Source organism: Chamaea fasciata, unplaced genomic scaffold (assembly GCF_029207755.1).
Source record: "Chamaea fasciata isolate MVZ Bird 193981 ecotype frontalis unplaced genomic scaffold, bChaFas1.0.hap1 SCAF_4, whole genome shotgun sequence".
NCBI lineage: Eukaryota > Metazoa > Chordata > Aves > Passeriformes > Sylviidae > Chamaea > Chamaea fasciata.
In genome coordinates, this window is record NW_027094089.1 from 69,079,827 (window position 1) to 69,094,004 (window position 14,178).

Here is a 14,178-nt window from a genome sequence, read left to right on the forward strand (position 1 = left end):
TCCAGGGGTGCGTTACAGTGTTTCAGAGTGCAGACTCTTTGCCAACTATTCTAATATTTAGGCTTTGTTTGAGCTTCTGTCCTGTCTGTGTCACTGCCTGTCCTGTAAAAACAAGGACAAATGGGAGCCAGAACCTGTACATTGTGGTTCTGCAGAGTTGCTGTGGAAAGGCCAGACATCTGAATGTTCCAAAGCAAGGCTAATAATTGCATGAGCCATTAGAATGGCAAATACTGCAGCCAGCCAGGGCTGCCCATTGCTATTGACAGTTGTCACAGGGTGAGTCTTCCCAGCTTCAGGAGGGGGCCGAGCAGTTGCAGAATGGATTGCTGAGTGCTCCGTGAAAAGCTTCTAGGAAACTGATGTCAAGAATCATCAGCAATTAATCTGGAACATCAATTCCAAGAATAATATTTATCTGAAAAATAGTGAATCAAATCCTACAGGTCTAACTGGGCCTACTATGAGTAAATTAGATCAGAGTTTGGTTTTTTTTTTGTATGAGTCATTAATCATTTTACAGTCATCACTGTGGTTATGTGAAAACAATTTAATCAAAGTGCAGTTAAAACTCATATAAACAAATTTGGCCTAAGCTGAACAGCCACACACACAGACCAATCTTTTCCAGTGTGGCATGAGGAATTAAACACCAAAACAGATCTTTCTACAGAGACCTGACTATGGATTTTTGCATTACTAGATTTTGAGCCTGCAGTTTCCAACATTTTGCTTTCTGTACTGACTGCCAGATAAAAGAGAACAATGCGCTGTGCTCTGAAGCTTTTGTCACAGTGTTCGTAGCTTGTACAGGCCATCTGCTGTGGAGTAATGTAGCTGCTACAGTACATTGCTTTCCTAGCATATGTGTAACCTGACAGCTGGGGAGTGTGAGCCCTCTGGGTTCAACGAAATTCACTTGGATGTGTAGTTACTCTGTCTACATAAAACCTTGTGTAAAACAATACCGACTCCTAGGTCACAGACCACAAAAGCATTGTAATTGGCACAGATATGTGTAGCTTCTACCCCAAACTTTTACTTGGAGAAGAATGGATTCCAGGATTAACCCGGATCCTGATGCTCAGAGTTTTGTCCAGCCAGACTTTGAAAACCTCCAAAGATCCCACAGCCTCCACTGGTTCCTGCTATAGTGTATAATTATTCTAATTTTTCCTCTTCTAACTGTATGCTGAACTTCTCTAGTTTCTGCTGATGTCACTGTCTCTTGCCCTCCTGCCAGGAAGTGTGCTTCACTGGGAAGAACCTGGCCCCACCCACTTGATCTCATCCCCACAGGCACAGGGGTATGCCGTGGGCTGCCCGAAACTACTCTCTGTCCCATGCTGAACCAACCCCAGACCCACAGACCCTCCTCTCATCATGATTATTTCAGTCCCATAGTTCCAGTGGCCTCCCCCGAGCCTTTCTATTGTTTTAGTTCTGCTTGGGACCTCAAACATGACACAGAGCCCCCGTGGAGCCTGGTGGGTGGTGAACAGAGGGGATCACCCTTGCCCACCTCCCTGCACCCTGGATAGGAGAGAAAATAGACACAAGTCTGTGGTGCCCAATGATGTAGGTCTCAGAGTCCTGAGGGAGCTGGCTGATGTTGCCAACTCTCCATCATATTCAAGAAGTCATGGTAGTCAGGGGAATTCCCATATACCTGGAAAAAAGGAAGCATCATTCCTATTTTTAAAATCAGGGGAAAGGAAGACACAGGGAGCCTCACCACAGCTTCACTACAGGAAAATTGTTCCCGCTCATCTGGTGGCCCTCTGTGTTGAAGTGACTGCAATGGTCAGCAAGGGAAGACTGACCAGTGTCATCCACCTGGATTTCTGTAAGGCCTTTGGTGAGACCTGGGTTTGAAGGGTGTAGGATTCAGTGGATGGAGGCAGCCAGAGTTGTGGTCAGTGGTTCCATGTCCAGCTGGAGGCTGGTGATGAGAGGTCTCCCTCAGAGCTGTGTCCTGGCACTGGGGCTCTTCAATACCTTCATAAGTGACACAGACAGGGAGAGCAGGGCCACAGGTTTGCAGCTGACACCAAACTGAGGGTGTTGGTGACACATCTGAAGGATGGGGCTAGCCAGGGGTACCTGGACAAGCTCAAGAATGGGACCCAAAGGACCCAATGAGGTTCAACAAGTCGAAGTGCCAGGTGCTGCACCTGGGGCAGTCCCAGACATGAGACTGGGAGAGGAATTCATTGAGAGCAGCCCTGTGGAGAAGGACTTCAGGGTTCTTCTGATGGGTATAAAGGTGGATATGAGCCAGTGGTGTGGGCTAGCAGCCTAGGCAGCCAACTACACCCTAGGCTGCACCAAAAGCAGTGGAGGCAACATGTCAAAGGGAGGGCATTCTTCCCATCTACCCTGTCCTCATGAGACCCCACCTGGAGAGCTGTATCCAGCTCTGGATTCCCCAGCACAAGAAAGATGTGGACTTCTAAGAGCTGGTCCAGAGGAGGCCACAAAGGTGCTGAGAAGGCTGGAGCATCTCTGCTCCAGCAGAGAGGAGAGACAGGCTGAAAGAGTTGAGGTTGTTCAGCCTGGAGAAGTAAAGGGAAACCTTAGTGCACCTTCCAGTACCTAAAGGGGCTACGAGACCTGAAGAGAGATTGTTTTACAAGTGCATGTAGTGATGAAACAAGGGGGAATAGCTTTAAGCTGAAAGAGGGCAGGTATTTGGAGAAAAATCTTAACTCAGGTGGTAGCAAGGCCCTGACACAGACTTGACCAGAGCAGCTGTGAGTGCCCTGTACCTGGAAGTGTTCAAGGACAGGCTATATGGGGCCCAGAGTTACATGATCTAGTGGACGGCATCCCTGCTCTTGGGGATGGAGGGGAGAGATGGAACTAGATTATCTTAGAGGTCTCTTCCAATCCAAACCTTTCCAAGATTCTATGGAAATCTCTTTGTGGGAGGAATCAGGGGAGCCCATAGGGCTGGCCAGAAATGTTGAGTTGTGGGGAAAGCTTGTGGGACTTTGCACTGCAGCTTCCCAGTGAGATCCAATGAACTTTCTTATGTCATGTGCCTGGAATTATCTGCCTCAGCCAAGAGTGACCTGATGGAGCCCTGGGAATCATAGAATCATTTGGTGCCTTCTAGGTGCACATAAAATCCTCAGGGACCTCCCCCAGGCCCCACTACCATTCAAAAATGGTAGAGAATAGCCTCACATTGACATCAGCCATCTCACTCAACCCTCTTCAGACAAATCCCACTCAGATCAATAGAATTGTGTAAGACAAAATTTTCTAGAAGACCTCTGAGCTGAATGTCCTCTACTCCTGGAATTCCTCCAGTTCTTCATCCTTGCCTTGGGCTAAAACACCTGGGAGCAGAGTCAGTGGAAACTGAGATGAAGAAGGCAACAAGTACCTCATTTTTTGCCTGCATTTGCTGTCAAGCTACTGCTAAACCCATTTGTCATAATTTCTTTACCTGATTTACTTCTTACATAGCAGCAGAAGCACTTCTTGAACCCTGGCTTAGCTTTGGTTTTCCTGATCACACCTCTGCACACCTCAGCAGAAATAATAATATAGTCTCTGTCATAACTTTGCCTAACTCCCACTGTGCTTATTCTGTTTTGGTTTTGGTTTGTTTGGTTGTGGGTTTTTTTGGGGTTTTTTTTTGGTTTTGTTTTTGTTTGGGTTTTTTTTGTTTGTTTGTTTGTTTGGTTTTTTTTTTTGCATTGCTCTGCCATGAATTCTCTTTTCAGCCAAGCCATCCTCCTAAAATATCTGTTGTGTTTTATCCTTGAGCATCAACATGGACTCTTCTTTTGAACTCCTTTACCCTTCAAAGCCACAAGACCTGGCTACCATAAAAGCTGCCTCACACCTACCTCTTTCCCGAGTAAACCACCTCTTTCTGTCATGTAGTTCAGGGCTCTTGGCCTTCGTACTCTCCACCCTGGCCCAGGATCTTGAACTCTCTCTCCTGTGTCTGGATCATTACAGTTATACCCTGACCAGTTCTTCCTTAATTTTATGTAGCACATGCAGACCAGCATAATCCCAGCTGGTATATCTAACACCTGGGTTATCCCTCACATCCTCCATAAATTTCCCTAATGGCCTTTTCCCTTTCTGCAGGTGCCAGGGAGGATGAATTCCCCCAGGAGATCCAATTCTGGGGATCAAAAACTCAACTATGGTCAGAATACTGTAGTTCTGTGCCCACTGTGCTCTATCTCAAATGTAGAATGCAGGAATATGAGACAGGGCCAGCATATCAGAGTCCCTATTTCCTAGAAATATCTTAAAACATAATAAAATTGGGGATTTTGTTGTTGGTTTTGTTGTGTTGTTCAGGGTATTTAATTTGTATTCATGTACTGTAATTGTACTACTCTTGGCTTGCATTTTGTGAGACTAAATATGCCAAACTTCTATGGTTTTGTCTTCTTTCTCACAAATATTTTAGTTGTCATTCTCTGCAATTGTTCTGAATTAATTTAACTTTTCTTGAACTTGAGCTGGAGCCTACGCAGCATCTCACTAGTGTGGTTTGAGCTTCTGGATCTTTCTTTGCACCTGCCCTGTGGATCCACTTGACTTTCTCACAGCTCTGTCTTCTTAGTGACATGTCGATACATTTAGGACACAGTTACACACACTTTCCTGTCTCCTGTAGCAGTTTTCAACCGCTGATCTCATGGAAATTCTTATTATTGTTGCCAAAGGTTTTGGAGTCTATGCTGCTTACATTTATATACTCTCCTACAGTTTTCAGAGGCACATATTTTTCCATATGGACAATGCCTGTAAACTTTGAGCTAATACACTTAAATTTCTGTAAGGTGTTTCCATGTTTTGTAACACTGTAATTAAATGAAACTCACAGTGAGTCCCCAGAAAAATTCTCAAAGATCTTACTCCTGAACTAAGATCCTCTTTTTGCACCTGCTCTCCCTATCTGTCCTGAAGTGAGCTCCTTACCTGCTGTACCTTGATAGCCACTGGCACTGATCACAATTCATGCCAGTAGTGTTAATTGTTTCTCAGATGACCTTGAGTTATGTGGATAATATTTTGTCTGTGCAAAGGACTTCATCAGAATATCCAGCATTTTTTGATAGCTCTTGGTACTCAAGACTATTTTTATGTTTAGAATTGCTTCAGGTGACTTGAGGTGAATGATGCTGTTGTGCCTAGACACTCCTAACACCCAAGTGGACACACACACACACACACACACACGCATCCCTGTTCTATACTTCCCTTTTATATTGTCAATGTAATTTTTTAGGAAGGCATCCACAGATATTTGCACACAACTGCTGCAGCAAGTGCTTGAATGCTAATGGGGCAGCAGCCTCACAGGCAAGCACTGCCTTGCTCATTAGGTGGCTGAGAAGCGTGCTGGTTGTTATCTATAAGAGAGATCTGCACAGGTTCTCATTTGGCTGCAGTACATATTCCAGTTGAGCACTACTTACTAGCCAAATTTCAAGGTTCAGCAAACAATTGAGTTAGGGCAGATGGAATAATTACAGAGTTGTGAAAGGCTGAAATGTAAAAGAGATGAACAGGTTGTTCCTTCTACCTGTCAACCTTGGTGGGGAAAAAAAGTTCAGCTTCTAGGTAGCAGCAGTTTCTTAGCTCAGAGGGGCCTTTCCTCTCTCCCAAAGCCCAGATTGCATGGCACACTGCAGTGTCACATCTTCAGTTAGTGCATTGTGTGTTTCTGATACCCAGCTTATCACCAGGACTCATGTGCTTAGGTTGCACACACCAGGTCCCTGCAAAATACCATGTCCAAGGATGCTGTTATCAAGTAGTGCTGCAGAGCCTCTCAAGTCCACCTGGACATTTCATATTTAGGGTTGGATCCCTACTGAACCTCTCAGGTAAAGCCTTTCCTGTTGCTTAATGAGCCACCTTTAACTGATATGCCTTTTTCCATTGCAGCCCTTCTGTCTCTGGCTGCACTATAGTGAGGGATTGCAGGACACAAGAGGGTACGAGGTTTGGCTTCGGTTTCCCATGGTTACCACTGAAATCAAATATGAATAAAACAGAGCTGATTTCCCTGGGATTTAGTAGCATGTTTTTTCCTCTTTACTCTCAATGGACTGAAATATTTTCTTCTTTTCTTTTTCTGCAGTTTCCAACTGCAAGTTTAAGAAGTGGTTCAGAGGAGCAGGTGGGATGCCTGACTGAGGTTAGAGTCCTGCCTGCTAATCCTGCCCGAAGTAAATGATCAGCTAATGGTTTTGATTTTAGCTGTATGTGGCTCAGTACTCTCCCATTGGGCAGACTCTGCAAAGCACAATGACTTGAAAATTAGCTTCACAATTTTTTTTTATTAAAATGAAAGAGGAAATTAAATTAATGCCAGTGAGAACAAGAAATTACAGTCATTCACTAATTGTTTGTCAGAAAACAGGTTCAGTGAAGGGGAAAATCAAATTTGATCAGTATTGCTGGGTTTGTCTTCATACTTTCTTGGCTAAATGATGTTTTCTGAGATCAAGGAGAGGACCAAACAACAAGAATTCTGTTTCAGGATTTATGCAGAGTTCATTTGCATGTCACGTTACAAATATTGGTAGTTACAGTGGCACTTCATTTCTGCTACAATTGTCACGTACAAATAAGATTATTAGAAGTAAAAGAGGCCTGAAAGGGACAACTTACTTGAGGTAAGAACTTTTAATGAACTGAGCATAAAGTCATTAAAGTTGGGCATAAAGGGCAAACATGAGATCAGGCAAAGCGGGCAGACTTTAACCAAGCTTCGATGACACTCAGTGGAGAGGTCATGTTGTCCAAGTTAATTGGCACTGAGGAGAGAAATTAACAGAGTGATTAGGAGTTACAAATTATTCTTTCTCTTGATCATTGCTGTTGCATGGTTGCTGTAAGAGAAAAGCCTGAAAGGACCCTGCTTCCACAGATGTGCACACTTACAAAAAGGAGCAGAAGAGAAGTAATGGGAGAAACAGAAAGAACCTGGCAATGGGGCAATACTTGGACATGTTCAATTGCGCTTCACATTGAGAGGCAAAAGACTCAAATAACCACAACCCTCAGCAGTGTGCTGCTTCTTATAAGGGATGGGGCTTTCATGTTTCCAGCTGAAGTACAAGAGACAGGCAGCTCATGTGAATTGCATGCTTATCCATGTACACATGCCATCCAATGCACTCAAGTTGCATTAAACCACTTCTACCTGCCGAGAACAAGACAGAGGACATGTCCTGTGCATGGAAACCCAAGTGATAATAGCCCAGCTATTCAGCATAGTATCCATGCATGATTGCATCAGCTGGTTGCCACAGTTCAGGCAATTCTGGGATCTCATCAAGAGATTTCCAGCATTGCAGAAGTCATTCTCACTATCCTGCTGGAGGAAGAAGACAGGGCAAGGGACCCCGCAAAAGAGCAGAAAGCTCCACAGCCAAGACTTCAGTGGAGATTAATTGGCTTAGCAGGAAGATTAACATCTGCATTCCCCAAGGAAAACAATTTTAAAAACCAATGCTGCTCACCCCTACAGTAAGAATTTAATTGTAATGTGATAAGTCCTGTTTTTTCTAATGTGCACATATTGACTGTATTGGGTTGGGAAAAATAGTTAGCTCATGCCTCAACATGCATTTCTCAAGTATCTGATTGCTGCTTCAGGTAGGAGATTCCCAAATCTTACTGCTCACTTACTTCATTACCTCATTTTTCTCTGCCGAGTGACGTTGCCATTTGCTCTCTGAAATGTGTGTCTGTCACAGAAACCTTACTGCATTGTGAATGTCACAGAATTTGTCAGTGTGAAAGTCCAAACTTGCACAGCAGAGGTCTGGAGTCAGATAAAATAGACTAGAAATCTCACTTTTGTGGGCCTTCACAGGATATCAATTCCTTTGGAATCTTTTATCCCTGGAGTTTTATTTGTCTCCTGTCATTTACAACTAAGACGGTAATCTTAGACCATCTGTTCTTGCAGTTTTGTTGTAGCTTCTTCTCATGTCTCTCATCTTTGAAGTGTAAGCATTTTGGTTTAAAGATAGACTCCTGTCCTAACTTTAGGACCCAAGCAGAGAGGTTACTGTCTGGAAAGGAATCTTGCCGGAGAAACTTTTTCAAAAGCTGTGAAGTTGGTGCCCACTTCCCTCTTTCTTGAAATAGTTATTCCCCCTTTGCAGGGAATCGAGGTATCAGTTTACTGTTTTACATCCTTCTTTTATGCCTCTTTTTTTTCCATTCCCTGGAGAGCTGACCAGTCCCAAGAAGCTTTCGGGGATTTTTTTTTTTTTTTTCTAATTCTGCCGTTACTTCGTTAGGAGCCGGCAGCTGAGGGGACAGCCCATGCTCAATTTTCCGTGTGGCAGTGGAAAAGTGCTGCGTTGATGTGTTGTGATCACTGCACTCTTTTTACCCGGACAGCAGATGGCATCGAAGCTCCAGAAACGTCTGCCCGTCACGGATCTCTCGGACCCTGACCACGTTCTTTTCGGCTTCGACATCTTGGTTCAAACAGGATTATTTTAGTAGACTTCCATTTAGCCTGCTGTTAACTTAAAAGAACCCCCACCTTATGATAGTGGTATATGTGCACATTTTTAAAATCTTTCCCCTGAAGCTTAGCATCCTCGGACTTTTACTTTTCTCCTTCTCCTACGGGTACTTTTAGGAAATTTAAGAACTTCTCTTATAATGCTTTAAAGTGAGGATCCATTTTATTTCTCCTTTTAAGTCTGACTTCTCAAGTTCATTTTTTAGAATAATATCTGTTCTCCAGAATTTTGTTTATTATGAATGCTGATTTGGGTAGAAGAGCACATGTTAATCAAGTGTATTAAAGTAATAATATTTCTAAATCATATTGCTTCCTGATGTTAGACTTCAGTTTATGTATGGCATTCCATAACTTATGAATACTCAGTCCAAAAATGCTGCTTGTGTCTTAAAAAAAACTAATACAAAAAGCCCATTATGAATATATAAAATCTAATGAATTCTGTTGCAAAATTGACTCTGATTTCTATACTTTGTAAGAAGAAAGGAATTTGTAATTATTGCTTCAGTTCTTATGAAAAGTAAAGTATAATCCATTTGCTCTTTCATTTCCAGGATGGCAAAAGACAGCTGATTGTCTGTGTCTAATCCCACACACACTAGTCTTCATAGAAAGTGTCTTGATCCAGTTTTTTTCCTAGGAAGCACTTTTTATAGATGCAAGCATAGCAAGAAAAATTATTAAATTTGAAGGTTTTTTTCCTGTAGTTCTTCTTTGTAACAAAACCATTTTAACACTGGCAACAACAGGAATATTAAATTATGCATGAGGGGGGAGTCCAAACAATTCTGTTAGTTCAATAGAAGTTATGTATGTTAGAATATTTTTCTTCAGATATCTAAAAAATAGTCCTTTCAGGGGGAAAAAAAAAAAAAAAAAAAAAAAAAAAAAAAAAAAAAAAAAAAAAAAAAAAAAAAAAAAGTACTGAGTCATTTATCTGATTAAAATATTTATGGATGAAATAATTGTAGCTCATCCCTCATCATTTGTGGTACTCAAATATCTTTTTGTGTCTCCCTGATATGAACAATAAAATACATAAGAGAAGTTTAAAAAGTGAAGTCCATTTGGCCTTAAATAAGATAGGAAGCTAACCTTTTCTGATGATGGAATTTCTCCTGACTTTCATAATCACGGATTACTCAAGATGTATGTAGACATTGGATGAGTAATTTTTGCCTGTTCCCAGTTTATCCATTGTAAATTCAGTTACTGATGTTGGGAAAGCAGCAACATCTGGATTGACAACTTTTTACATCTCTCAGTGGCATGGATTCTGTGATAAAGGTATTTGTTAAAGATTTCTTGAAGTGTTACTTAGGTTTTGAGTAGTAGTTTTTTAGGTTATACAGGATATTCAAGTGTCTTCCCCTGTGATTGTTTTCCATGTCATTAAAAATTACAGCTCATATTAATTCTAATTCTATTGTAACTGACTCTACTCTTACAAACTATTCTAATTCTCTATTCTTAATTGTATTTCACTGAGATTATCCATGCTGGTTGACAATAGGGTTTTTTCAGATATGTAATATGACAGAATTTATCACCTTCTTAGTAAATAAATAATATGTTGATTGTTAATAAGATTAATTTAATGAGTATCTTCATGGCTGCATGCTTGCATAACATTCCCGAGAAGACAAATAGAACTCCTTCTTGAATGATGCTCCAAAATATTTAATTTTATTTAATTATTCACTTAACAGACTTAATAATTTAATTGATACTATACCATTGAAGTAAACAAAAATAACAACTGTAGAAAACATAATGTAAAATGATGCTTGTTAAATATTGAATAAGTACTGAGGGCAGCCAGGTTAAGTGATCATGTGGCTGACTCAGTATTCTGCTACCAGAAGTCAAAGTTTGCTCTCAGAACAAAATGCAGGTGTGAGAAAAAAGGAATGGTAGATGGGGAAAATGTCTGAAGCAGATTTTGATTCAGGCTGCTGGGCAAGGTCTCACTACTTGGATTCACTGCCAGTGGCCAGAGATCTGTGTGAAACATTAGTGCTGTGTGACCCCGGCTGGGCAGCTCCTCAGCCTACCACTCACTACTTTTCCAGGACATGGGTTTCACCAGCTGAGAATGGTCAGAGAGCTCCATCTGAACCCCCAGTGCTGCTGCAGTACAAATAACAAAAAGTTGCTATTGTTCCAGCAGAATTCCTGCTCAGATGAATCTCCCCAGAGGTTCATTTTTTTAGGAATTTGATGGTGGTAATACCCAGATTGCCAGTTCTGCTGGCAGGAGGAAAAACTGGGTTTGTGAGCACATTTTATCTGCAGGCTCTTTCTCTGCCATCATCAAAGTCAGTGAAATGGTAAGGATGGTCAAACAGAGGTGAGGATCACTTGAACTGATGTCCTCAGCTTCTTTCTTTGTTGTAGAGGCAGTGCAGCAGGACTGCAACTGTGCCTAGGAGGCAAGGTTCAGTCAGCTGTCATTGTCTCTATGCCCATTGCAGAGAGTAAATTACAATTAAAAGGCCTTCTCTGTTCCTTCAGCAGGTATCTCAGGTTCATAGTTCTATTCCTTCCTAATTGTCTGAGAAAAGGATCTTTTTCCCCTGCATATTTTTAAGCCTCAGGTGCTCACCCACAGCCATAAATTTGCCATGGGGCTGTCTTAGTTATGAATGATCAGCTCTCAGAAGACCTTCTCTGATTCCTTGTTTCTCAGTCTCAACTTATTAGAGAAATGGTGTATAGACCCACAGAAAATCCTGAATGGTCAGAACAGGTTCTCTTCTCTTGCCTTTGTGCAAGAAAACCACCCCTTTGTCAGAAGCGGCTTCATCTGATTATCAGCAGCTCACTCAAATGGCACATGCAAGTTGCTGTCCATCCTCCAGCTAACTCAGTATTTAGTGGGAGAAAAGCTCAGTGCTGCACCAGCCACTGACCTTTCTGTGCCCCTTGGAGGGCAAAGGAGCTCAGGGGTACTGGAATATTTTCATTTTCAAGACATAAAATTGGCCTACACTTTTCATCAGAAAATGGAACAGTCAAAACAGGAAGATATCCTGTAAACAGTGAGTTACTGAAGGAACTCCAATGCAAAAGAGATAGGAGAAAGATGGAAAAGGTGAGAATACCGCAAAGAAATACAGAAATAGTGCTCCTGCATGCAGTAATATAGTTAGCAAAGTAAAAATTCAGCCAGAGGTCAAATTGCAAATGATATCAAACACAGCAAATAAAAGGCTGTTATTGCTCTGTTACAGAGTGGAAGCATGATGAAGCTGCAGGTGTGCTGCTGAATGGGGATGGAAGGTTAATTAAACATGCCCACAGAAAAGACAGAAGTACTCAGTGCCCTCTTCACATCAGTCATCATGGGTGAGATCAACCCCTAGGTCTCTGGGCGGAGAAGCAATGACAAACAAATGTGGAAGAGAGTTCATTCAAGGACCACCTCCACAAGTTGGACATCCATAGGTATCTTCCCCAGTTTCAGGGGGTAAAATAATCATGGTGAGAGTAATGAGCCATGGGAACCAGGAAAGACATGAACTTTTCTTGATGAAAGTATTCAAGAGACAGTTTTACAGAGAAGGGAGAACTCAATTTAAGGCACTGCTTTCCATGGAAGTTTGAAGTCCCATTCAAATCTAGACCTTTATGTCATTTTTATGATCACCTCTGATTTCTGCAGAAGAATTACAATGAATGAAAAACAACTAGTCTGATTACAAAACTGTTGTACATTTCTAGTGGTTACTTTAATGAACACTTGTACATAGCTCATCCTTGCAGTTTAAACTTAATTTCTCTTTTTCTTGCATGTCTGACAATTCTGTCTCTCTGTACTAAAGATCACAGAAGTAGCTCCAGAGAGAGAAGTTTTATTCCCCAAAACACTGAAATTTTTATTCTGAATTATTTGCTCATAATGTTTGAGCTTTGACTTCTGACATTAGCTCTTAACTTCTGTTTTAGGGTCAGTGGAAAAATATTTTCTTAATGATAAAATTTTGTTGTAATTTCTTGTATTTGCAGCTACTCATCAGGTTATGCCTTACAGAGCAAGATGTGATAACTTCTTCTTAGCTCCCACTTGAATAATTTCCACTTTGTTGCTCTGCTGTTTTGGTATACACCTCTCTGCTTTTTGGAAAACTTTTGTGCTACCACACAGAAAGAAGGAGGCACGCTTCTGTACTTCCATTCCAGGAAATTCTGTCCTCAAAACTATCCCTCAAACATTTTGGCAGATCTCCTGATTTTTGAGGTCTTAGTCAGGAACATCTGAATTTCCATCCTGCACCAGAAAAATATCCAGCTGACTACTATGTCAGGATAATGTTTACTTCCCTAAGGTGTCCTGGAGCCTTTTAGGGCTTCACCAGACAGCAGTGGTGTGATTACCTCCCAAAGAGGAAGAGGCTGTGCTGTCACTAACCCGTCATACTAACCCAATACTAACCCAAATATTGTCTTTTGAGTTCCAGTGGACTGATTCAACATTGCTGCAATTTCAAGCTCTGTCTCTTGGACACTCCACAGCCTTTGTGGCTGGGATTTCCTAGGCCAGCCTCCCGGCCCTGGTGCTGACACCCAGAGTGCTCCAGCTGATTCCTTCCCCAAGCTGCAAGGCCAAGAGCTCTCTGAGCTTGCCACATGGTTTTCCCAGGACATGCATGACTGCCAGCAGGCCTAATTACTTTTTGGCTGATGCAAGACATATTGAAGGGAGAAAATTATCATCAAAAAAAGAAAGGGCAAACTGTACACATTAGCCTGCATCTGTGGCCCTGTGGCCATGCAGCCTGAAGGTGTAGATTAGAGGCTTTTGAAGAGCCCACCCTTCTTCGTCTCTCTTTTTCCTCCTGAAAGTGGTCTTTTCCTCTCTTTCCTGCAGGTGTTTTTCTGCTCCCAGTCTTTCCTCATTTTTTGACATGACTGAAGAGAAAACACTTCCTGGGTTGTCATTAGTCTCCCTGTCAGGAGCCTCATGGATCAGGCCTGTCAGATGTGCAAAATCTATCACCACCTCATCCACAGTTTACTTGTTACCCTGCCGAGTTTCAGATTGGAATAATTAGTTTGCCTTGAGCCATTGCCAATTATTTTGCTGCTGTATGATTAAATGGACTGTAACTGAATAGCTGGTCACCAAGATTTAATGACTCTCCACTGTTATATCTAGCCAAGTTAAAGAGGTGTTTTTTTTTTTCTTTCTGTCACCTCTCAGAGGACTTCAGCTAAATCTGAAGGCAAAAGGTCACAGGCATGCACGACGAGAACAGAATTTTCAGTGTAGAATAGAATAACATAGAGGATCCCTAGTATCAGACAGAGTTTATAAACAGAGTGGTTAACAGGTTGTTTTGCATGCACACAGAGACAGACACAAATAAGAAAAGGGCAAAATGGACGTATAAGAGATATATCTTCTTTCCTAATTAAGAAAACTCTTCTTTAGTATGCAACCCAGCTGGATCAAAGCATACTTTTAAATAGAAAGTTATATGCTCAAGAAAATAGATTCTTCATCTATGACTAAGATTCTTCCAATAAATTAGTGTCTGTTTCCCCAAATTCATCTCCCAGAACTTAGACATTTGTAGTCTGGTTGGAAATTGCCACCTCACTAAAAAGAAAGGCATAGTCTGTTTTTAATGTGTCTATGC